The sequence below is a fragment of the Sapajus apella genome, unplaced genomic scaffold, assembly GCF_009761245.1.
Source record: "Sapajus apella isolate SASKATOON/1434 unplaced genomic scaffold, GSC_monkey_1.0 scaffold6, whole genome shotgun sequence".
Lineage (NCBI taxonomy): Eukaryota > Metazoa > Chordata > Mammalia > Primates > Cebidae > Sapajus > Sapajus apella.
This window is the reverse complement of record NW_022436946.1, coordinates 76976349-77000557: the sequence shown is the minus strand read 5'-3', so window position 1 is coordinate 77000557 and position 24209 is coordinate 76976349. Positions and strand designations below refer to the sequence as shown.

The 24209-nt window shown below is 38.0% G+C and overlaps 2 long non-coding RNA genes across 3 annotated transcripts in view; one reads left to right on the top strand and one right to left on the bottom strand.

The window, feature by feature from the left end:
* The window catches only part of LOC116549751, a 197854-nt gene that overhangs the window by 34176 nt on the left and 139469 nt on the right, over positions 1–24209 (bottom strand). The gene's annotated exons all lie outside the window — the stretch shown is intronic.
* LOC116549755 lies at positions 7762–23747 on the top strand. The gene is made up of 3 exons (XR_004268047.1): positions 7762–7970; positions 9664–9666; positions 23735–23747. It is a non-coding gene; the product is annotated as an uncharacterized LOC116549755 (long non-coding RNA).

Below are 24209 nucleotides of genomic sequence, written 5' to 3'. Positions count from 1 at the left end.
GCAATTTATGGTCTCTAGATTGCTTGGGTCCCCAGCCTTATTTTTCTTTTCTTTTTTTAAACAGAATCTTGCTCTGTTGCCCAGGCTGGAGTGCAGTGATGTGACCTCATCTCACTGAAACCTCCACCTCCCAGGTTCAAGTGATTCTCCTTCCTCAGCCTCTGAATAGCTGGGACTGCAGGTGTGTGCTACCATACCTAGCTAATTTTTGTATTTTTAGTAGAGATGGAGCTTCACCATGTTGGCCAGGCTGGTCTCGAGCTCCTGAACTCAAGTAATCCACCAGCCTCAGCCTCCCAAAGTGTTGGGATTACAGGTGTGAGCCACCGCGTCTGGCCACCTAGCCTCATTTCTTTAGAAGTTTTCTAAATGTGCTCATTACTTCTCCAAATGGCAAATATGTGATTTGGAGTATCAAAACCTACCTAAATCTATGTAATTTGCGACCAGAGACAAACTTATGTGTTGGGAAGAGAAATGAGTCATCTTTTTGTAATTAGTGACCACCAGCCTGGCCAGTAAAACTACCAGGACACATATCAACCCTTCAAAATTTTCTCCTATGTTGATCTTCCAAGATTCAATTTTGATTACCTTCCTTATGAGAAATTAGACAAAATGCAAAGCTTCATTACCTTAGAGCAATTATTTTTACTCTTAAAGCTCAGAGCTTCCATTTTGTGAATAACCTAGTCCCAAAGCATGGTGGGTGATGAGAAGGAAGTTTTCAATTCTCCTGTTTAATTTTGCCCGGTATTTTGCCTAACTCCAAATTAAAATGTCCATCCAGGCTAGCAGAGCTGTATGGTCACCAAGGGCACTCAGGTTTTCTGGAGTCTGAAGTTTGTTTGTTTTCATAACCAACTTCAAGAAAAATAATTCAAAAGTTATAAAAAGAAAGTCAGGTACAAACATAAATGTTTATTTAGAATGAGAAATTACATCTAAGTATAACTTTTATAAGCTAACAAATACCACAAATAGAATCCTGAAAAACCATATATATTTATATGTATACATACATATGCATATGTGTACATATGTACTCTATATAAATATATAATATATACATACAATATGTAATTATTATGTTTCTATAATTACTTAACTCCCTAATACATTTTTTCCTGTTTTGCCTGTAATCAATCAACTTTTCATGAGACATCAATTTTTGTAATCTTTTCTATAAAGACAGTAGTGAAGTAATTCAGTTTTTCCTCAAGCATGTCTGATTAAAATTTATAGAATGCAATTACTTAGAAACTTTCTGCTTTTATAACTTGTTTTGGGTAATGTCCTGAAATTTTAGAAATTATTGCCAAATTTGGAAAACTGTCTACCAGGTATTTTTCATATACAAATTATAAGATTTCAGGCCATTATTAGTACATTTTTTTTTTTTTTTTTGTGGGAGAGAACTTTTGTTTTTACTGAGAATCAATAAAAGCCAAACTCTCACAATTTTAGATGTCTGATTATTGGAAGATTAAATTATGTTTCCAGATATTTCAAGCCTCATTTCTCATTTCTCTTTGCTCACATGTTCTGAAAATAGGAATTGTAGGCACCTTTGTGTAATATGGAAGATCAACAGTCACAGGAGATGGTAGGAGTTTTTCTGGAAGCAAACTCTTCAGTGTCTAGCAATCTAACTGTACATGGAGTTGGCTGTGAACCACATAAGTATATTACACTGGACCCAGCACTTCTCCACAGCTGCTCTGGGACCTTCTGCCAAGAGGAGGAGTATGATGCAGGAGAAGTTCTGGTAGAAGACAACAGATTTAGCCAAATGCAATAAGAGTATCTTACTTCAGCAAATTTTACAAAAGCATATGAACATGTGAACACTTTACTAGGAATTAATCTTCATCAGTTTCAGAGTAAGCCCATTTCTGGCCATGATTACAATAGGAGAGCTGTCCTTGTCCAAGTCTTTAGTATTTGCAGAGGTACCAAACATACAGGGATCATACTTTGTGGCCCTCTCCATTCATTCATGCCATGAACATCCGTGTAAGAGGAAGCTATATTTTTACTCTTCTGTTGCTGCATCTTCATTTGTTTGCCCACATGGATAGGTAGGAATGAATAAAATTAGCAAGCTTTATGGGATGCAATGGTAGTCTGTATATAGCCTAATCCAACATTGTGAAATTTTTTATTATATGATCACTGGGATGTCTCAACTGTACAGAAAAATATTTCAAATAACATTTTCAAATGTAACAAGTTTAATATTGAACTAAATATTGAATGCTAGGTGAAAGGAATGAATTAGGACCTGAAAGGAAAGTGGGAAGGCTATATAAATGTCCACAAAGGCAAAAAGATATTAACATTACAAAATCCAACTGGAATATTTGGGAAAAAAAAAAAGGGTAAATACCACTTTGCATTTTCCCTTCTCCTGGGGAAGAAGTTATTTATGTAAATAGAAAATATGATGGGATATTTCCTTTTTGAAGGTGGTGGCAGGTGGCTGCCTGTTGGAGTGTGAAAAACAAGTAGAATCATTTGGATGCAATTCTGAAAATATTAATCAAATGACAAAATACAAGCAGGGAATAATTTTCCCTACCTCTTGGGATTTTGTTTTGTGGAGAAACTTAGGAACCTATTGGAATAATGGAAGGTGACAAACTATGTTTCTAAGAAATAATAATTACCAACATAAAGAGATGAATTATTTGATAATATAGACTGTAAAAAGATGAGTATCTTTCAAAATATTCAATACAGGTTTCTCCTTTAGCAGTTACTGTGTTTAAAATTTTTACAGGTTTTCAGAAGCTCACTGCATGCAATATTGCAATATATATTTATATTCTAGCCCAAAGAAATTGACAAGGACTAATTTTCTAATTGATATTAGTTGAGCCTGATAACTCTTTTTGATTTTTTATGCAGAGGGTCGTGTGTGTGTGTGTAAATGTGTGTGTATCTGAGCTTTCATACCAATAGATTGAGAATCTAAAAGTTTATGTTTTATTTCTACCTTTTTCACCAACTAGTTATTTAAGAAAATTCCTTAAATTAAGCCTTAGTTTTGTCATCTGTATAGTGGGGCATACAGCATCTAAGATTCCTTTACATTCGAACATTCTATGAGTCTACGTATATCTGATTGAATACTAGTATTCCTTTATTCAGGAAATTGATAAAATAGAACATAGGCTACTGAATATGAAAATATGATTAAGATTGCTGATCCCATAACTAAAGTAAGTAGGTAATAAGTATTAATGGCCCTAAGATTACTTAAGGCTTCCACCTAATGCTGTCATCTCTCCATCAGCCATAATTTTTTGCCTTTTTTCTCTCCTTAGTCTCAGCAGATGATCTTATCTCCTACTACATCCAGAAAATAGAAGCCATCAGACTCCATCATCTCACCACTCAGGCTACAAAAGATGTCTGCACCTGCAACCTTTTTCCCCTTTTTTTCTTATTCCCTTTTGTTATGATGTATAAAGAGTCCCTTATCTGATAAAGAGCTAATCATTCTGCTTGGGGTTGTAGCTCCTTCCCTCTTACCCCAAGGACTTCAATGCTCTCTCCTTCTTGAAATAGCCTCCTCCCTCAGCCTCGCTGAAAACACACCCTGCTGCATTTTTACCTACCAAATTATCCCTGCTCTCTCTTCTTAGTTTCCAGGGATCCCTCTCCGTCTCAGATCTGTCATTGCTGGAGGCCATCTGTGCTTAGTCCAAGGTCCTCTTCTGCCTTTTCTCAAGCCTCATTTCTAGGTGCTCTCATATATTCTCACAGCTTTATATCCTTTCTATTTGCTGACAAATGCCAAATATATATGTTCAGTATGACTGCATAGACAACTGCATGTATGCAAATGACTACATGACTATTGCTTGTATGTGTCTCAAATACTCAAATTTAGGCTATAAAAAACCAAATTCTCAGTCCTGTCTTTAGCTAATTTCAACTTGGAAATAAAACATTCAATTCTCTCTTTCTATGGCCTCTGTGCTCATGATAGCTCAGGGTAAGCAACTACGGTCTTGATTTCTCTTGTGCCTACCACCAACATTCAAGCCTAGAGTACTGTTTTTTCTCCAACCAAATTATGTCATGAACCTGGCCACTTCTCCATTTTAAATGCAAGCTTCCTGGTCCAGACCACTATGCTTTCTCACATGGGCTTTTGTAATAGTTTTATGGCCTCCCTGCTTCACTTTTGTTTATTTATATCCCCTTGCCCTTCCAGCATTCAGAATATACAATAATGATGCTGTTATTAGAAATGTGATATAAAACAATAATTATTTAGGGAATACAGAAAAGTAAAAACAATGTAAAAATTCTCCTGAAACCCCACCACTTGGAAATGTGAGCTAAATATTGTTGTAAAAATTTCTTTATACATTTCTTAGATAGGTAGATAGATGGCAGACATTGTTTATAAAAAGAGATACTATTTATTATTATATTTTACTAATAGCCTTTCCTTTAAAATGTGTGTGTATATAGGTGTGTATACATGCAAATATAGTTCTAACATTTACTGTTTTGTCAAAATAAGGAGGAAAATTGTATAAAGCATAAACAGCATAAAAGGGCTTGCTATAAAAAGGAACAATCAGTTACCACATCTCATCTCTTCCTGAATCTGTCATTTTAAACCCTTGATAACTTTTATTTTACATTTTAAAAATTCTAAGTTGATTAGTCATGATTGTTTGGATTACCTACTTTAAACATTCTCTACTGACTTCCTGCCATGGTAAATGAGGTTTTAGCTGACTTATACTTCCTTGACTTCCCTCTCTTCCTCTTACTATCTTTTTTTTTTTTTTTTTTTTTTTTTTGAGATGGAATCTCGCACTGTTGCCCAAGCTGTAGTGCAGTGGCACCATCTCAGCTCACTGCAATCTTCGCCTCCTGGGTTCAAGCAATTCTCCTGCCTCAGCCTCCCAAGTAGCTGGGACTCCAGGCATTTGCCACCACATAATTGGAAATTAACAAATTATGTTTAATTTCTTAACTTCCAATAAAAATATTTTTAAGTTTATAACATACAAAGCTGTGAATTATAGGTTAATTATAACTATAATTTAGAAAATATCTGAAATTATCTAGTGCTTTTTTCCCCATTCAGAAACCCAAGAACCTAAATAGGATTAAATTACAGATTGATAATCTGTTTTCCAGGAACTTGTTTGTGTCGCTAAGTTATTTGGATATAATATGCTAAATTTCCAGTTCCCCCTCATTACACTGAATTTATTTCTCTATTGTTTTATGGCATCTATTGTTGCTAATGAGAAACCCACTTGACTTATTGTTTAATTACCATTTCTTGTTGGTAATCTGTTTTTTCTCCTTCTAGCTGGTAAGAGTATCTCCTAATTCTTGATGTATTCCAGTTTTCCTTTGGTAAGTATGGGAATGAGTATATTTTTGTAGATCCTTCTTGTTTCTTATAGTTCATTTTCAATTTGAGGACATATTTTTATTCAATTTTGGAAAGCTCACAGCTCTTTTCTCTCCAAATATTATTTTCTTGTGATTCTCTCTACTCATTCCTTTCTTGAAGAAAAATAGACAGTCCCATTTGTCTTCAGACTATCCTATATATTTTTAGGTGACCATAAAAATTATCAAAATAAATTATATTTATATTATATTTATAAAACCAGAGCTCCACCTAGTATCTGTTTTCAAACCTGGCTCCAGTCTGCTAATTTCCATGGAGCACCTTTAATTCTTCTTCCCCATTTTCAGAGAAGATGCATTTAGGAGTTAAAAGAAGTGCCACTAATAATTACATCAGGATAACAGATGTAAATTGGAACTCTCCCAGGCATACTAGGGTGTATGATCTCTCTGCTTAGCAGTTTTTCATATTTTATTCTCTATGCTGTCTTCTGCGTGAATCTCTCAGCAATATTTTTCAATTTATTATTTTTCTTTTGTTGTTTCTGTTCCAAAGTTTTTCTTATCTTTGAATTTTTTATTTCAATGAATAGATTTTTAATTTCCAAGATGCTAATCATTCTGTTTTTTAATTTACTTGGCTTGTTTCATATCTGTCTGCTTTCCATATTTTTGTTTTTTAACAAAATTCCAGTTTTTTCCATTTTTCCCCTTAAGCATTCAAAGCATATATATTCTTCAGTTTTGGCTAGATTAGTTCAATAAAATTTCACCTGGAATAAAATTATGTTCCAGTTCTTGCTTTTTGGCAGGATTACTTTCACAGCATTAGAATTCTCCTACTTCGAAATGTTGTTTTGCAGCATCATTTTGAATGAAATTGCCCGCCTTCTTTATCTTCATATTTCTCTGTCTAGCAGTTTTGCATTTCCTTCTCCCAAATTCCTGAACCCTACCTCCAAACCCAGTGCTGTATGACACTGCAGAACACCTGCCCTTGGTCTCAGCAAGCATATGACATCGGGCCCCAGGCCAAGCGCATTTAGCACCCTTCCTCAAGTGCAATGTGTGTTAGTCCTCTTGTTTCTGAAGTTATCTGCAAAGCCATAGCCCCAGGGAAGGGCTGGCTGCAGACTTTTAACCTCCTTTCACCAGAAGGAGCCCAATCTAGCCTCTGTTTTCAACCTGTCTCCAGTATGCTAATTTCCATGGCACACCTTCAATTCTCCTTCCCTGATTCTCAGCTGTTACTGCCTACTTTAGGACAAGAGCCCAGGATGGCTGTGGCCTCAGCTATGCTCACTTCTGCATTTCTTTTCTATTTCTGGTGCACAGGAAAGCTTAATAGGCTTCGAACTCAGACACGTGTTTCTTGTGTTTTCTTTTATATTTTTACATGCTTTTTGCTGTGTTGTGTTAATATATTAAAGCATGAACTAACTGCTCTAATTTAACCAGAGTGCATCAAGAGTAAATTGTATTTATCATAAACGAAAACAAGTGATTATAAAATATACAGATTTACTAAATTTGGAAGCCATTGACAGATTTTCCTTGTACATGTCTCTAAATTACTTCTGTAAATGTGCAATACTGGTAGCACTAATGGAAAGAACAGAACCCTTTGTCCATAGGATCATTTAAAATTTTTTGTGTGAATCTGCAATTATTTCTGTTTTCTAAATTACATTATATGAAAATCTTCTATGAGCTGAAGCAGTTTTTGGTGCTAGGACATTTTGACTTGGCTACTTTGGAATTAGACATATTTTACCCAGTTAAAGGAGACAAAATATTAAAATTTCCAAGTAAAAGTAATTATGTAATATGAAAAGGAAATAATTGAAGAAAGAGAAAGAAAATGAAAGGAAGGAAGGACATGAAGAAACAAAGGAAGGAAGGAAAAGAAAGGAAAAGAAAAGAAAGAAGGAAAGATAGGCATATTCATTCCAGTGCTTTGAATAGTGCATGGCCCTTAGAAAATATCTGTGGGAGAAAAATGAATGGATAAATACCTGAGCCTCACTCCATTTCTGGTTAGCACCTTTGTTGTGGAGGAAATGGGGTAGGGAGCATATTGTGAATGGATCAGGGTGAGGAAAGCAGCAGGGCTCACAGATAGTGTAATGGATCAGGTTTTAAGTGTGAAAATTGAAGTGAAGTATAGAGTTAATATAATTGTCAGGGCGTTTGTTATTTTATAACCTGGCTGTAAAAACAGTGAGTTTTAAATTTTGACATTTATGTGGTTGTAAGTTTTCTGAGCTCAGCCATGACTAAATGTCACCCTTCCTATTTGGAACCTATTATTGAGCTATACTGACCACTCAGAGCTGGGAAGAGACAGGCCACTAGTATGAGGTTATACATCAACGTCCTGCAAATTGTGAAGTCGACACACTTGGAGTAAAGAAATACACAAGTTACCCTCCTTGTGCAGTCCTGGACTGTGGATCCTAAAGAGAAGGTCCACTGAAGGATGTCTTGGAATAGGTGGTTAAGTGTTCCCAGAACACATAGCTTTAGCAATCCTTATTCCATCCACATTTCTAGAGAAACAGAATCTCTAAAGAAAGGTTGGGCTTTAAGGCATCAGCCAAACGGAATGACTCTGATTGCAAACAATACTGTGCAAAGAAGCGAGGCCAAGAGCAAACCCATCAGAATTAAAGACTTTGTATCAGAAAGACAGAGATGGGAATTCCATTAGAGCTCCTAATATCTGTTGGCTTTGTTGCTTTCATATTAGCATTCAAATACTTCATATTTGCTTCTTTAATTTCTAGCCACTAAAAAAGATTTGCCAGGGAAATACTTTATTCTTCTTTGTGATTTATGTTTCTCAATAGAAGGAAAGCAAATTTACATTTGTTTAACCCCTCCTGCATGATTTTTCCGACTTGGTCTCATTTTATCCTCATATTAATATTTCGATACATTTTATGTCCTTTTAAATATAAAACTATAGAGGTGAGGTAAACAACATTCCTCCTCTGAAGATTATTGTAAGTAAAACATTTACCACGTTGTTTGACACATAGGCATTTTCATTTGTTATCAATGGAAATATAATTTTGTGTCCCCTCTTTAGAATGGAAAAAAAAAAACCTAAAAGGAGATGCAAAACCTAAAATGTGCTTCTCCTTTGATTTAGCAATTCCAATTTAGAAGTTTTCCTCCGGGGGATTAAGATGGCGGATATGAGGCAAGACTAGCTTGCAGCTCCCACTGAGATGGACAGAGCACTATGGAGACTCACATCATGAACTTTTGCTCCAAGAACTACCACAGGAACATACCAGGAAAGCCAAGAGGCTCCACAGGCCCTTCCAAGGAACTGGATCACCCCTGCAGGCTTCCTAAGATGCCGAAAAACTGTGCATCGGCTTGCTTTCCCAATGGGGAGGCCCATGATGCAGGGCAGGTTCTCAGCCCTGGACACTGGCTGCATGGAAATAGGCTCGGCGCTGTTGTGGGGGGCACAGTGGGAGTGAGATCAGCTGTTAGGACTGCGGGTCGTGTGGGAGCGGGGTGAGGCTTTTGGCTGCTGAATTCCCCCCATGTCCCTGGTGGCCTATATACTCTTCCCTTATCTCCCTCGCAGGGTGTGCGACGCGAGTGCGACTCAGTGTCCCTCTGCCCAAAGCCCTAGGGGATGCATGCAGACGGGCAGGTCATGGGGAGCGATGTTGGGCTCCGACCCCATGGCAGCATCTAGAGTCGAGCGTTTCCAGCTCGGGAAGCCCAGGGGGTGTGTGTTACAGTGCGCTCTTTCAGCTTTGAGGTCCACAGGTGGCTTGTGTCAGCTCAGTTATCGCAAGGACAGAGGGATTTCTGTAACCCCAGTTCTTGTCCTAGTGTACCGGAAGAATCGGATCACATGTGGGCTTGGGGATGGGTGCAAAGTTTTATTGAGTGGTGGAGGTTGCTCTCAGAGAGGTGGATGGGGAGCCAGGAGGGGGATGGATTGCGAAGGTGGTCTTCCCCTGGAGCCGGGCCACCCAGTGGGCGGACTCTCCTCCGACCACCACTGACTGAATTCCGCATCGTCCCGCCGTTGATGGCCTGACTGTGTCTGCTGGTGTCTGTGGGTGTGCTCTTCTGCTCTTCTTGACATCTGCCATTTGTGTCTGTGCCTGCTACGGTCTCTCAGGTTTTTCTGGGCACAGGATCGGGGCGGGGGGGGGCGGGTGGCAGGCCAAAAGGCAACTTTATGGGAACGGAAACAGAAATGCTTGTCCTCACTTAGGTCCATGGTACAGGCCCCAGGGAGTCCTCATCAGGGACCCGGCCTTTCTCTACTTAGCACTTCTCTGCCTCCTGCCTCCGTATCAATATGAATCAATGTCCTTGGATCAAGTCAGACTACAGGAAGACTACGCATTTAGACAACGACTTTTTTGTCATGCTTTTGTAGGTATGTTTCTTTTTTTCATTGTTATCCATGAGTTATCTTAGGTTGCTTTCAAAATTGGCCATGCGAATTTATCTATTTGCTGTGAAACAAATAGAGGTTATGATTTATTAAATTGTATTTGTTCTATTGTCACACAGGAGCTGTTTCTCACTGGGGAAAATTTATTCTGACAAATATTTAGTGGGTACCCTAATTTCAGGTAATGATATTTGATGAATGTTTTATGATTTATAAAGTTTCCCTCTTCATCAGGGCTAGGAGAAAGTTCTAGGGTATCTGCTCAGTCACTCTGTTGACGCTTATGGTTGGCATATGCTGGCCCTTCCTCTTTTGACTGTGTTTTATTAATCTTATAATAAAGCTCTTTTTTCAATAATTCACCTCAAATAATTTTTGTTAAGATATGATACAAATACATTATGAAAATAAATTATATTTTTTCTATTTGTGTTATTTCTTCATTTCTTTAGGTCTCTAGAGCTAAGGTTTGAGTCCATGACATTTTTGGGTTTTGGCTCATTATGATTGCCATCTGGTCTCTCTCTGCCCGTAATCTTTTCCCTATTTTCTCCTGTTCCCTCCCACCAAAATGCTGTCACCAAACACATGTTTCTTTCCCATTGATCTACCATCGCTGCCACCACCTGTATCATGCACTATTCCAGAAGACCTTGCACTAAGCCAGAAGCAATTTCTTGTTGAGCTTGTGCCTCCTTTGCCGTCTCTTCCTTTCCTGCTTATAGCATCTTCCTGGTTTCATCTTCTCTTTTTTTACTTTACAATATCTCTAATGCTCCTGTAACACAAACTACCACCAATATAAAAAAAACTCATGTAATTTGTTTACCCTTTAATAATCCTTGAAATGCATTCACTTATAAAAATTCTTGCAAGGCTGGGAGCAGTGGCTCATGCCTGTAATACCGGCGCTTTGGGAGGCCGAGGTGGGTGGACCATGAGGTCAAGAGATAGAGAGCATCCTGGCCAACATGTTGAAATGCTGTCTCTACTGAAAGTACAAAAGTTAGCTGGGTATGGTGGTGCTTGCCTGTAGTCCCAGTTACTTGGGAGTCTGAAGCAGGAGAATCGCTTGAACCTGGGAGGTGGAGGTTACAGAGAGCAAAGATTGCACCACTGAATTCCAGCCTGGCAACAGAGTGAGACTGTCTCAAAAAAAAAAAAAAATTACTTTAAGCCGTAGCAATTGTATTCATCTATCACTACCCAGAGCTTTTGAATATATAAATTATAATTACAGTGTATTTTATTAATTGTATAAGTGAGCAGTTCTACAGAACTTTAAGTAAATCATTAGACGTAGTCCCTTAACCCCTTTTTCCTCAACCAAAAATATGATTAATTTTATATATATGTGTACTTTCTCCAAAGTCCTTTCAGAATGACAATGTAATAAATTCAACAGAAGACAAAAATCAGGATGGCAAGAGGCAGCTAGAAAACTGAAAAAACAGCATCAACTTGGCAAGTGATCACCTACTTTTTTGTTGAATAGAGGGTGATAAGTAAAGAATCCAGTCTGAGAAGAACTACATGAATCTTTGACATTACATTCCCTCAAATGTGCAGGTATCAAAATGAATTACAATTGGAAATAGCATTCCAAATTTATTACTCAGCACAGAACATAGCAGGTATTAAATTGAAGAATAAAACTAAAGGAGATATCATAGGAAAATAAAGTGGCATATTATAAAATTAAAAGACCCTGTTTTTCATATAAATTGTTTAGCTGAAGCTGTTTAAGAGTGTGAAAGAAAATTGAAAAGTCTCTTTACCTTAGAAATGTTTGTATTCACTGACATGCTTCAACAGGGTAATAAATCAGCTTGGGAACCTTTTACATAAAGAGATGTCACTATAAATTAGCTTTTACATTTTAATCTTAAGTATTATCATCATAAAATATTCAATCAAGACACTAAAACTGTCAAAGTAGGTGCGTAATTTGAGACCTGGTGTTTAAAAAAAAAAAAATCTAATTATTTCATGTTGGGTTTTTTTTTTTACTTGTATATAAATTTTGAACTGTGAATTTACCAGAACTGTCATGGTAACAATCAATTGATAATTTGTTCATAATTTATAACTATCACAAATGTTAGCAATCATGAACGCTAAGTACTTTGGTTAGAAACTAACAAGAATAGACTAAATTTAAAGAAAACAGCACACCAAAACATTTTGCCTCATTTTGTTCTGCCACAAAAGGAAAATATGCTTATTAAGTTTTGTTGTTTTTTTTTTTATTTTTCTTAGGTTATCTTTCCTTCTATTTCTTCATTGTAAAACAAATTTTAACAATTACAATGATGATAATACATTAGATTTCACATCCAAGATTGAATATGATCTTTTCCCATCTTAGGCAAGGAGACCAGGAAACACATGAAGAAACTGATGTCTACACGGGTCACTGGGCATCACTTTTGTCATGGCTTCTCACACGTCAGCAGACAGCAAGAGCTCATCTTCTTGGCTGTTTCCCAAGAATACCATCTTGCTCATTTCTTCCTTGCAGAGGTAGCATGTTCTCATTTTCAGTGGCTCTTTGACTCACAGCTGCTCCAGTTAACTGTTGCCGGCGTCAGGTTGTTTTTTGCCCTGGTGACTGGTTTAGCTATGCATTTCTGACTTTGACCTCTGACTTTACTGTTCTCTCTGCCTTCATCCAACCTGAGAGCTACTTAAGGTCCTGAGAGCTACTTTCTGCCACCTTCCCCAACCCCTCAAGCCCATTTGAACAAGGCCAGCTCTGACTAGCCTCACACCAAGAGAGGGAGAGCCCAGCCCAGGGGCAATAAAGCCCAGATGATAATTCAAATGAAAGCCCTTTTAGAAAATGTCATTCCAATGTTTTTGAAAATGACAACTATCACAAATTCTTGACTATTATCAGCCATTACTAGGCTGGCAATCTTGATCAAAAAACCACAATTATGAAAGCATTATCTGTGAATTTCTGTTACTTTTTAAAACTGGAGTAATAAATTCCCCAGGTATAGACTTCAAACAACATCTGTTGACTTAATCAGAAAGGAAATGCTTCAAGGATGAATTCTTTTCCTACTCTGTTGTCTTTTCAACAGATGATACATCTGAAACAATAGTCTGGGAGCAGGTGTATGATGGTCTGAGTCTTAGCTTGCATTTGGCAAAACTCTGACTACCGAGTGAAGCCATTAGAGATGTTGTCAGTGAGATTGATGATGTTATGCATTTTGAAATTGTCCTTGACAAATTATGTAAGATGCACAATTCTTCTCCAAAGACAGATCATGAATTCTAGCAAAATGTAGCACATAATACAGCTTTTCTCAGGGTTGAGGATTTTATTAGCTCAATGAGGCACACCCAGAGTAAGTTAAAACAGGTCTCTGAAATAATTCTACTATAATGTGTCATTGTAAACAGTTCAGAGTCCAGTGAGAAGGGAAGCTTGAATGAGCTGAAAGGGGGCTATTTAAACAACATCAAGAACTTCTATTGTTAGATTCCTCCTTCCATACTGGATGAGGGCCTGGTGTGTTGGAAGGGGTGGGTCTTGCAGAGACAAACCTCAAAGATGTGAGAAGACCATGGATAATAAACCTGAATCCAGTGCGCCAGTCAAATGTGTTGCCCTGAGCTTGTTAAACTAAATGCATTTGCCCTGTGCATAGGAAGGAACATCTGCTTAGATGAACTGGGGCAAGTTCGTCACCCCCAATAATTGATGATTTAAAATATTATCTTACTTTAGAACAGAGGTATTATGAGACACAACTTAAAATTCACATAGATTTTTAAAAAGAAGAATATGAATGTAAAGAAATCTACATTTGCATTGATTTGCCACCCCTCCAGCTATGGGTATACATTTACCTGCTCAGACTTAGAGATACTCTTATGGACATGCTTTTTTTGGATCAGAAAGTGGGTATCTAAGGATGGAGTCAGAATGGACAGGCACAAGTACCACTTTAGGAAGCTTGAAGCAACTCCAGAGACCAAGGCTGAAATCCATACAAGATTGAATAAACATGCTAGGTCCCTTTCTCATTCCTTCCCTGCTTCTTTGGTTTTCATAGAACTAAAGCACAAAATCATTCAGTTTCAAGATTCAGAGAGACTTTTTTTTTTGGACATCAAGTCTAATCTTATTATATATAAAAATTCACAAGCGTCTTAACTGGTTTTCAAGTGTCTTTTGGCATACTTTCAATGACAGGAAGCTTAACACTTTGTAAGTCAGTTCTTTCTACCTTTCAAGAATGTGAATTGTTTAGGAAATGTGAGCTTGGTATGAGCACTGGTTTCTGAAGTCAAATTGTAAGAAGGAAAGTTGGCCTTAGAAATTCACTTATCCTGACTTCTTATTCAGTGCTCTTTTCATGAACCTGTAGTAGATATTCTAGATTCTGAAGTGGTCTAAAGAAAACTGGCTTGGCAGAACTCTGGAAGGGAAGTCCTAATTCAAGCCAGGGGGAAAACAGCAAATTACATCACAGGAAGTTATGAAATCTAATTCAGTGGAGAAATATGCAGAGCTATTGACCACCTCCTAAGACTGGGACAGGAAATTCTTACTCCACTTTTGGGTTGCAGGGCTTGTTTACTGAAGAGTATTTTCCTCCTTTGTTATTTCCCTTTGGACTACTTTTTGCAGATGACCCAAACATACTCCATTGCCTTGGCCTGTGGGAAATAAAAAGCTATTGTCCTATTCGATAAAATTAAAGGCACAAAAAAACCCCCTAATGATTCTAGAATTACTCTCAATTCTAGAGAGTCAACTATATGTCACTTTCAAAATAATCCTAGGGCATTATTTCAAAGTGATAAAGACATTTCACTTTTAATTAGGCAATTAATTGTTCTCCCTTGTCAAGTGTGGAACTTATGTAAAGATTTTATTGGTACTTTATACATTTTTTTCACAATATCTACCACTTTGGTATATCATCACCACTCCCATTTAATGCCATATTAACTGAAAATCTTTAAAATGATATAGTGTGTATGAAAGCCAACCTTATTTGGGGATCCACAGCTTGACACTGACATTCAGTTCCTGCTCATCAGCCCCTAAAGTGAAGGTTTATAATGGATGTGCTCCATTTCAACAAAGTGCATTAAATTCTCAGTCAAAATCCTTCTTATTAGAGAGAACTAGAAGGAAGATAATCCTGCTCATGCAACAACAGAGGAAAGAAACCCTAGTGATCTACACCTTATTTTTAAAACATGGCTGGACAACCAAGGATAAAGAGAACTGTGAGAAATGGCAGCAGCATTCTAAAGAATAAGCAAGGTCAAAATACAGAAAAACTGACCTGAGAAACTAGAAATAATAATCTGAGCCATAAACTGTTCAAAGTTTACATATAATAAGTTCAATCATTACAACAGCCTTATCAGGTAGATATTGTATTACTTCATTTTACAGATGAAGAAACTAAGGCACAGCCTCTCCTGCCCTCATGCTCAGCATCCCCAAGCTTAGCCTCATGGTGCAGGAAACCATTTGTAGGGTCTGGAGTTCCCCCACCTTCTCCTAGCAAACGCCGGGTCATCTTGGCTTGAGTGGTTACAGGGGCTCCGTCAAGAAAGATGGCTGCCTTCCTGACTGTCTTGACACAGAATGTTAGCTGTTTTTATCCTTCAGGTAGAATTTAACCTTTTCAGTTTCAAACTGGAACCAGAGAGCTATTCAAACTAAAAAAGCAAAGTTCATATGTGCAGCAGTAAAAATTAAAAATCAAGTTATTAACATAGAGTCATCTCTACAACAAAACTTCAGAAGTTGGCAGTGTGCTGAAAGAATTGGAAAATAAGTTGATTATAAGCAGGAAAGTAGAGCAAAAATCCAATAACAGCTGTTCAAAATAATATAACAATGTAAAGCGACGTTAGCATCAGTTAAAAGATGTGACACCTACACCTGATTTTGTTGCAAAGCTTGGAGGAATGAATGTAAGCAATTAAAAATGAAGTCAACACTTTCAAGAAAGAGCAGAGGTTGATTATATGAAAAGCTTAATAAAGTCAAGAAAACAGCTGATAATTAGTTGAATACTGTAACAAGAAAAATTGACATATGGGCTTTGGGTCACTGGAAACACGGAGAACTTTCAGAGGAATATTAAGCAAAGTTCCTGTAGACAGACTACAACAAAGTACACTTCTAGGAGAAATGGTAGATTTTGAAAAATTTCTTCAGTAAACGGGAGAATGTCAAGGGTGTTGGATGATTGTGATCACTAGAGCTTTGTAAAAGTGAGAAGCAAACATAAAAAGAAGACAACATATATAGGGGAAGTTTTGCAACACCATCCTGGAATAACACAGGATAAAGTGCAACTGCATAAAAAATACATTACAAATTTCTGACTCTAGAAGAAAGGAAAAATTCTATTCAAAATTGGAAAACTAAAAAACAGCAAACAAGAACACTTTCAAGTTAAAGGGAAATATGAGAAATAAGCCAATGCTTCTTTATAACAAGAATGTAATCACAAGCAAAAAGAAGAGCAAAAAACAAATTGGTGACTGAAACTTAGAAAAAAACAGGAAAGTATATAAGTGTCAATCAAATATGCTCATATTTAAAGGAAGCTAAAAGAGGAAGATGAGAAAAAGTGGCAGAAAGACTATAAGTGTCAATGTAAACTAAGATGACTACTTGAAAGTAATATCCAGCAGGTAAAAACAGGAAGAATCTTTGAGGCTTGAAAAAGAGATAAAGGAAAAAGGAAAAGGCAGGAAAGACGAAACATTTGAAAAATTAAATTAAAAAAAAAAAAAAAAAGGAAATCTGCTGCTGATGAAATTTCCAGGTTTCAAGATTTATATAAAAACTTGAATTGAAAATTACAGATGGAAAGGCAAAGGAAAGTGAAAAGGCAGAATAACAAAAAGTCTGTCACAATTAAAGGATTGAAAACAGTGTCAGTATGAGATCCCTGTAGGTTTTCTAAGTCTACCAATGGTTGGGAAGAATTAGACCAAAATATTCTACCAACAAGTTCTGGGCCACTTCTGCATGCCCCATGCAGGAAGGCCTATTTCCACCTGGAGACCAGTAAAGATATGAAATAATGAAATTGGTATTTATGTGACGAGAATGTTAATATATTTAATTATTCTGGCAGATATAGTGACTAATTATGTTCTTTAAATATCACTAACCTACTCAAATCGATTATTAATTGTGTTGTAATGTGAACCAACAGTTCCATGTTGGCATTGTCATCAGTATTTCCTGTTTACATTGAAGAGGTATTAAAGTATGTGTTGGTTTATTACTAATATAAAAGTTATTTAAATAAGTTTATGTTACATACGTTAGTTCATTTCGATGCTCAGAACATTTTGAAAGTATTTGGTTTTTGTCATGGCATAGCAAAACAAATTGAGTGACAATGTTTAAGCCATAGAGTGACAATTTTTAAACCAAAAATTTTTACAACTTTTAGAAAGTAGAGGTAAGACAGCTTGAGAAATAAAAACGTAAAGGGTTTTTTTTTTTAGTTATAAATCAGTATCTAAGTTTAACAAATGGGTAGTTTTAAATTTTTGTGTAATACGTATTTTATATCTGAGAAACAAACAAAAACAAAAAGAAACTGTGGGGGAGAAAAATATCTTTTCCTTCTACTCATCTTAGGTTTATTGGTTGCACCCCTATAACAGAAGACAGATTAACAAGAGAAGAGCATATACATTTATTTTATGTAAGTTTTATGTAGCACAGGAGCATTCAATAGGAAATGAAGACCTGAAGAAAGGGTTCAAATATGAAATGTGAGTGGCTTTTACAGTAGGTTTGAAGAAGAGTGGACAGTCGTGCAGAAATACCATAAGGCAGAGGACGAGGTAAGTGTAGTAAACTGGGGGAAACTTGGCAAGGCCTGTTCGTTCAGTTTCCACTGTGTCTGTTCATCTCTGAAGATAGGATGTTACTTTCCTCCAGGTATAGGGACGGCACCTCTCACATGAGGGTTTTAGGACCTGTTTCAGGAGAAGGCCAGAAAATCTCTTCCATGTCAGAGACCCCTTTCTGCTCCTCCTGCTGTTTTCTCAATCATTGTGCCAAGATGTCATCTTTTGGAGTACTGTGTCCTGAACTCCATCAAAACTAAGGCACAAACAAGTTCCCCAAGGTCATAAAGCCACAGCAGAGCTGAGAATCAAATTCAGGCTGTCTGGCTTTAGAGTCCATCCTCTTCATCACCATGCAGGCTGCCTCCTAATAGAAGAAAACTTTTTAAATCTAACTAATGTTTTCATGGATATGTGAGAAAGTATCATGACCTAAAATCAAAAATAGGATGCTCAAGAAAGGAAAAAACAGAGACCAAGAAAGAGCTCTTAGAGGTTAAAAATGGGAATGAGCAAAATAAAACAATTGAAGTACCCGAAGACAATTTTCCCAGATCTGCCAAAATAGTAGTTGCATGGGATTCATTATGAACCACCCCAGATCTGCAGTGACAGAATCTAGCAGTGACAGCTGCTGTTCCCATGGTGATGAAGTCAGGTCACTGCTTCTGCTGCTGCTGCTGAAAGGGGCCTGCTGTGACAGCTGCCTTTGGTCCCTCGTGTCACCCAAGGACACGACCTGTCAGCATCTTGCCTCCTGCCCCTGCAGGGTCTTTTGCCTTCTACCATGGAGATTCGTTGTTACTGAAGACTCTCTCGACACCAATAACTATGCAACCTGCAAGAGTGTAGGAATTATTCCATGGTGCAATCTTTGCCCAGAAGGAGATGGGACTGGGCAAATCACACTTCTTTTCAGAAGGACTGTGGAGAAGCATATCTTTAAACTTCCTTTCTGAAGCAGTCCTGTGGGACCCAGCAATCAGCTTTTCACGAAGCTGTTGTCTCAGTATTTTTCTCCCTCTTTCATTCCCTCGCTCTGATTTTCTCTCATTCCTGCTTGGCATTAAACTTCTCAATAATAAAATTTTATCTCAGGTGTGCTTGCTGGGACACCTAGCCTAAGAAAATAGTCTTCAGATAAGAAAGGCCCACCAGGTACCTGGAAAATGAACTAAAAGGCCATTCCTAGACAAAGCAGCATGAAGTTTCAAAGCACTAATAAAGATAAGAGCTTCAACTTTGGAAAATAATATATCAATGACAAAGGAACAAGAATCAGTCTGGAATCAGCAACCATGAAGGCTAGAAGACAGGGGAGCAGTACCTTCAAAGTTTATAATCAGCTAAACTCGCAGCCAAGATGAAAGCAAAACAAAACAAAAATTCAGACATGTGAAGCATCAGATCATTTGTCACATAAATGTTCTTTTTTAATAAATTACCTGAGTGTACTCCAGGAAAACAAGGGCATATCTAAGAAAACGAAAGATTAAGGAATTTAAACCGGAAAGGGAAAGAAAGGGAATTTCCTGGGTGACCGACATGCAGAGGACCAAAGACAAGGCCTGTCAGATTGGCCAGGAGAATAGAGGGCTGGGGAGAAAGGGAGTTCATGGCACACCATAATGTAGAGTCTGAAAATACGAAGATGTCAGGGCAAATGATGCAAGAACCAGAGAAAGGCGATTATAGATTTTGGACAAAAATATATAAGAAAGTCTCTATTTACAAATGATGAAATAATAATGGTGCATAACTTTAAATAATTGGAGAGTGTAAGAGAAGGTAATCCATTTGATCTTGATGCTTGGAATCATCCAGCAGTGGCCTAGGGGTTATGAAATTGGATAAGAAAGTGTATTATTTGACTCAACAATAAATAGTGCCTACAACATAATAGCAATATAAATATTGCTTATATTTAATAGTAATAATGATGCTGTTTGTTGGTTTGTCTTTTAGCATGAATTTCTACACTAAGCAAAACAGATTTGGTTATAGTAGAAGGGTGAAAATAACTGCAAAGCCCAAGTTACAGTGTAAGGTTCAAATCAGCCTAGATGTGCTGACTCTGACTGGGGTGGGGCCTGGGGGGCTGTTCACAATGACTCAATGGCCAATTAAATGCTTTTCGATTCACAGTTTATGGCAGGACTTTCACACACCAACAATCATGTAAATATGTTAGACACACACAGGCAGTCATGAGAGAGACAGGAATGAACCATGAAGAGTAGGTGTGGAGACCAGCATGCTGACTGATGAGCCAGGCAGTCCAGATTTCCCTGGACATGCAACCAACAGGGATAGGGGTGGCGTTGGGGGTGGGGTGATTTGCTGCTCTTCTGGCAGAACTTCCAGAGGCCACTGTGAATGGAAAGAAGCCCTCAGAATTCTCATGGGCAGAGCATCTGCAGGTGTGTCGGCCATGGTCATTTTCTTTGCCGTTTTTAGGTCCACCTCTCCACTCCCCCAAGAGTGTCTGTGGTCATTACCCTCAGCCGCTTTTTGGCTTCACTTTCTTGTAGGGTCTCCAGGTACCTGGCCACAGCAGGCGCTATCACCTCAGTCCACCATACCTATGCTTATCACTTTGAGGGGTTAGCAATTTCACAAGTGAGCTGAGTCACCTGTCATAAGTGACTCCATTTTGAGACATTTAGGATCACAAAATATTATGTATTGCAAGTGTAGCTGACATAAGAAAGGAGGTGGAAAGGGAAGGAAGACAAGACTGTTCACTGTTTACTTTCTGACAGTCAAGACACGGGATGAGGAATTAAATACTTTTGAAAGTTGATGGGAAAAAAACCCAGAGATTTAATTTTTATTATTTAAATTTACAAGGATAACTGACAGAAAAAAATGATATAAATTATAAATGCTAGAAGGGGAAGAGCGAAAGAGGGGGATGAATAGTGTTTCATGAGCTATTCTCCCACCTTTCATATCGGGAAGTCAGCAGACATTGTCTAAATGTGAAACATCTTGAAATTGAAGCATAAGCATACTACCTGGAGTTATGAAGATAACAGAAATAAGGATAGCAATGGTCAAAAGAGGGCACTTCCCATGTGTAGGGCTATGTATGAGTAAGGAAGAGGGCACATAATTTTCTTCATAAACTTATTTTGATTTGTTACATGACCATGTTTCATTTTTATAGACACAAATACAAAATTATTTAAAAAGCTATCAGCATATATTGATAGATGGCAAATTAAGCCACAAGAAAGGACTGAAATCTTTTGAGATAGAGTGGTGAAAAGTAAAGAGGGATACCTAGGATGGCCTCCCAAGGCGACTCAAAATTGAAAGGAAGATGAGGCAGTAAAACACGGAAAAGGCACTAAAAGGAAGGTTAGGGAAAAACAGTAAGCTGTGACAAGGAAACCAGAAGAGGATGTCCTTAGCTATCTTCAAGGCTGCAGTAGGGAGGAAGAGGTTGAAGACCAGAGGAATGAGAGGGCAGACTCCTGACACCATCAGAGGTGTTCCCCACAGAGGACACAGCAGCATCTGCAGCAGACAGGAGGGGCAGTGCTGTAGTTACAGTTAGATGTGCGGCCACCAGGAATTTAGAAGTTCCTGCCTGAAATCTCCTAGTTTCTATTAAGGAAGAAGCCTGTGTCTGCAGAAAGAGAACAAATATACAAACTAGGACTTCATTTGTTGTGTAATATTTTTGCAGTACTCAGCAGCGCAGAGGCAAGGCAGGCAGAGAGCTGGATTCATCCAAGATTGGGTTTTCGCCAGGTGGGTGCAAAAGGTGAGTAGGTATTTCTAGGAGCACAAGAAGGGACGGCAGAGGTGGGCCAATTAGCAAAAGACTAATTCTTCAAGACCTAAGTCCATATATAGTGAAAATAATTTCCATTATGTAATAAACTTTATTAAAAAAAAAAAAAAGAGCAGCCAAGAGGATTGTGTGGTAGAGTTCAGACAACAAGCACAACATAGATAATGTTTATATTCGAGACTTATTAACCTAAGCAGGCTAGAGGAGAACCCCAAATGCCCCCTGATAAAGTTGAGGCAATTGAGAGGTCCAGAATGTAGAGATGATTTCCTAACCAAACTCAGTCATAGCGGACAATAGAGAAGCATCCTAGAGAGATTGGCCCAGACATCAAACACTAATGAAATCACCTCATGTTTAGATGCCAATGAGGACAAAGAAACATGTGATCACAAACTGCTATGAAATGGTTACACGGTGATGGGAAGGATGCATGAGCATGTGGATTATTCTGGAAAAGGGCTTGAGATCCCTGGAGTCAACCAGCTGGAATATGTGCCTCCCTAGCCTCAGCTCTGCTCTGTGGTTCAGATTTTTCCTGCAGGCATCAGTGGAACTTTGATGCTGGTGATGGCCAAATGTGGTCCAAAGTCACTACCCTTTTGTAATGACTCCAAGAGCTGCTTCTGACTTAGGTCCCTTAAGAAGGTCTGGCAGTCAGTAGTCTGTGGCATGAAAAGAAAGAGCTACCCATACTGGGTGTACTGGGGGATACAGGGCACTTCTGAAGGAGGTTGTGATGTGTAGTGGCCATACACCACACTACTGCTGAACACCCCATAAAATAGACTTGATGGAAATTCATTTACTGTTAAAGACTAGGTCTGTCCTCTTCTCTTTGTTTGGTGCTGTTGCCTGCAAGTGCAAGAACAGTATTTAATGACACACTGACACATGCTTTTTGTGCTAGAAGCTGAGAGAGAGAGAAAGTGGGGACTCCGAGTGACTTGGGCTGACAGAATCCCAGTGGACAGCGTGTGACAGCTTCAACTTTGCTTCTCAGCTACTAGGATAATTGCTTCATTCTGTACTCTGTCCTTGCTCTTTTGCAATCCCAACAACAAATGGTTCATTTGCTTGTTCCTCTGTTGATTTGAACATTTGTTTAGGATTTGTATATGCCACGCACTGTGCTAGATACCAGAGAGGATAATTTTAATAAAGACAAGGGCCTTAGTCATGAAGGCTCAGGGTCTACTCATTTTTCTAACCTCTGAAGCATTTTATCTGCATCTCCCTTGAGATTTTTCTCTCTCTTCACAATGACCTACAGTTATTTACTTACATTCATCTTTTGTCTTAGGTTTTTGGCCAGAATTTGCAAAATGGCTGTGGTGAATGCATTTGATATGTAGATGTGTTTTTTTCTTCTCCCTCAGAACTTAAAAAAACTAGAATTAGTTACTACTTACAACATTTAGAAGTCTTTAGATAAAAATGATTTCTAGCTTCTCTTAAAATATTAGAAGATCTGCAACATAGGGCACAGATTCCCACATTTGGAGCTAAGTAGAGGTTGACTCTTTCAAACTGAGCATGAACTTTCCAGCATACCCCAGTGATGCTTTACCTATCGTGATGCTTTTTTTTTTCCTTTGCAAATATTGGGACTGGTTAAATGAATATGATCGTAGATTAAGTGTGAATTAATAAGGAATTAGACTACTCCAAGTGGTGATTGGGAATAAATGAGACGGGAGGGACACAGAGACAGAGTACAGAGCAAGAATTTTCAAGATATAGTGATGAATCAGGCATGGCTCGACTGGAATAGTAGATGTGACCCTAAGTGGTCAGAGGAGTGATGGTGTTGATAGCAGGCATGGTTGGCAATGAGTCAGATGTCCTTTACCAGATGGTGCATACATCCCCAGCTGCCTTGAGAGTTAATTGATAATGGCCCCCTTCATGGCACCCTCTGGAGAGATAGCCATCCACAATCAATAATTAATGGACATGGAAGTATAAGAGGCAATCCTTCTTGCCTCAAGGTGGGATCAATTCAGTGGTACGATTTAAGCTCCATAGCTGTCCATGGCATCAGGCTGAAGCTGGACTCCAGCTGGGACCACAGCCTAATTTAGCTCCTTCCCCTGCCCAATCCTGCTTACCCTTCCTCCTTTCATCCGAGAGCGCTTTCTCAATAAATCACACACACCAGAGTCTCAATCAAGCACTTCTTGGGAACCCAGACTTAGTGTTTATAACAGAATGAGGTGGTTTAAAACTGGGAAATATAGCTAAGGTTAGGAAGAGGCGATCTGGGAACTCATCCCTGTAGGATTCCTTTTATAATCATGATTTTATCTCTTGCTTGACAGCATAGGGCCTGGTATACACAAAATGTGCAGCAAATTGTATTTCATTTGTCAAACAAATTTGATTTGGAGTCCATTGAGTTTGAGGAAACATGACATCCAGTATGAGACATGGAACATGGGCATGGGAACGTGATTACAGCTGGAAATTTAGATCTTTTAAAGAGAAGGAAGCAATTGAAGAAAGAGGCAGTTATTAGTGTCAAGTGCAAATAAAATCTTTATTCTTTTCAATGTAAAAGCAGCCAACATTTGTCTTTACCTCAATTAGGTACATAACTCCAATTGCTCTAAATCAATGAGTTACGATCCTTTAGTAATGTTTAGGCAAAATTCCAATTAATGAGTTTTGTTCACTGCTAGTAAGTAGGTCTAGTGGAAAAGAAGATTAACATTA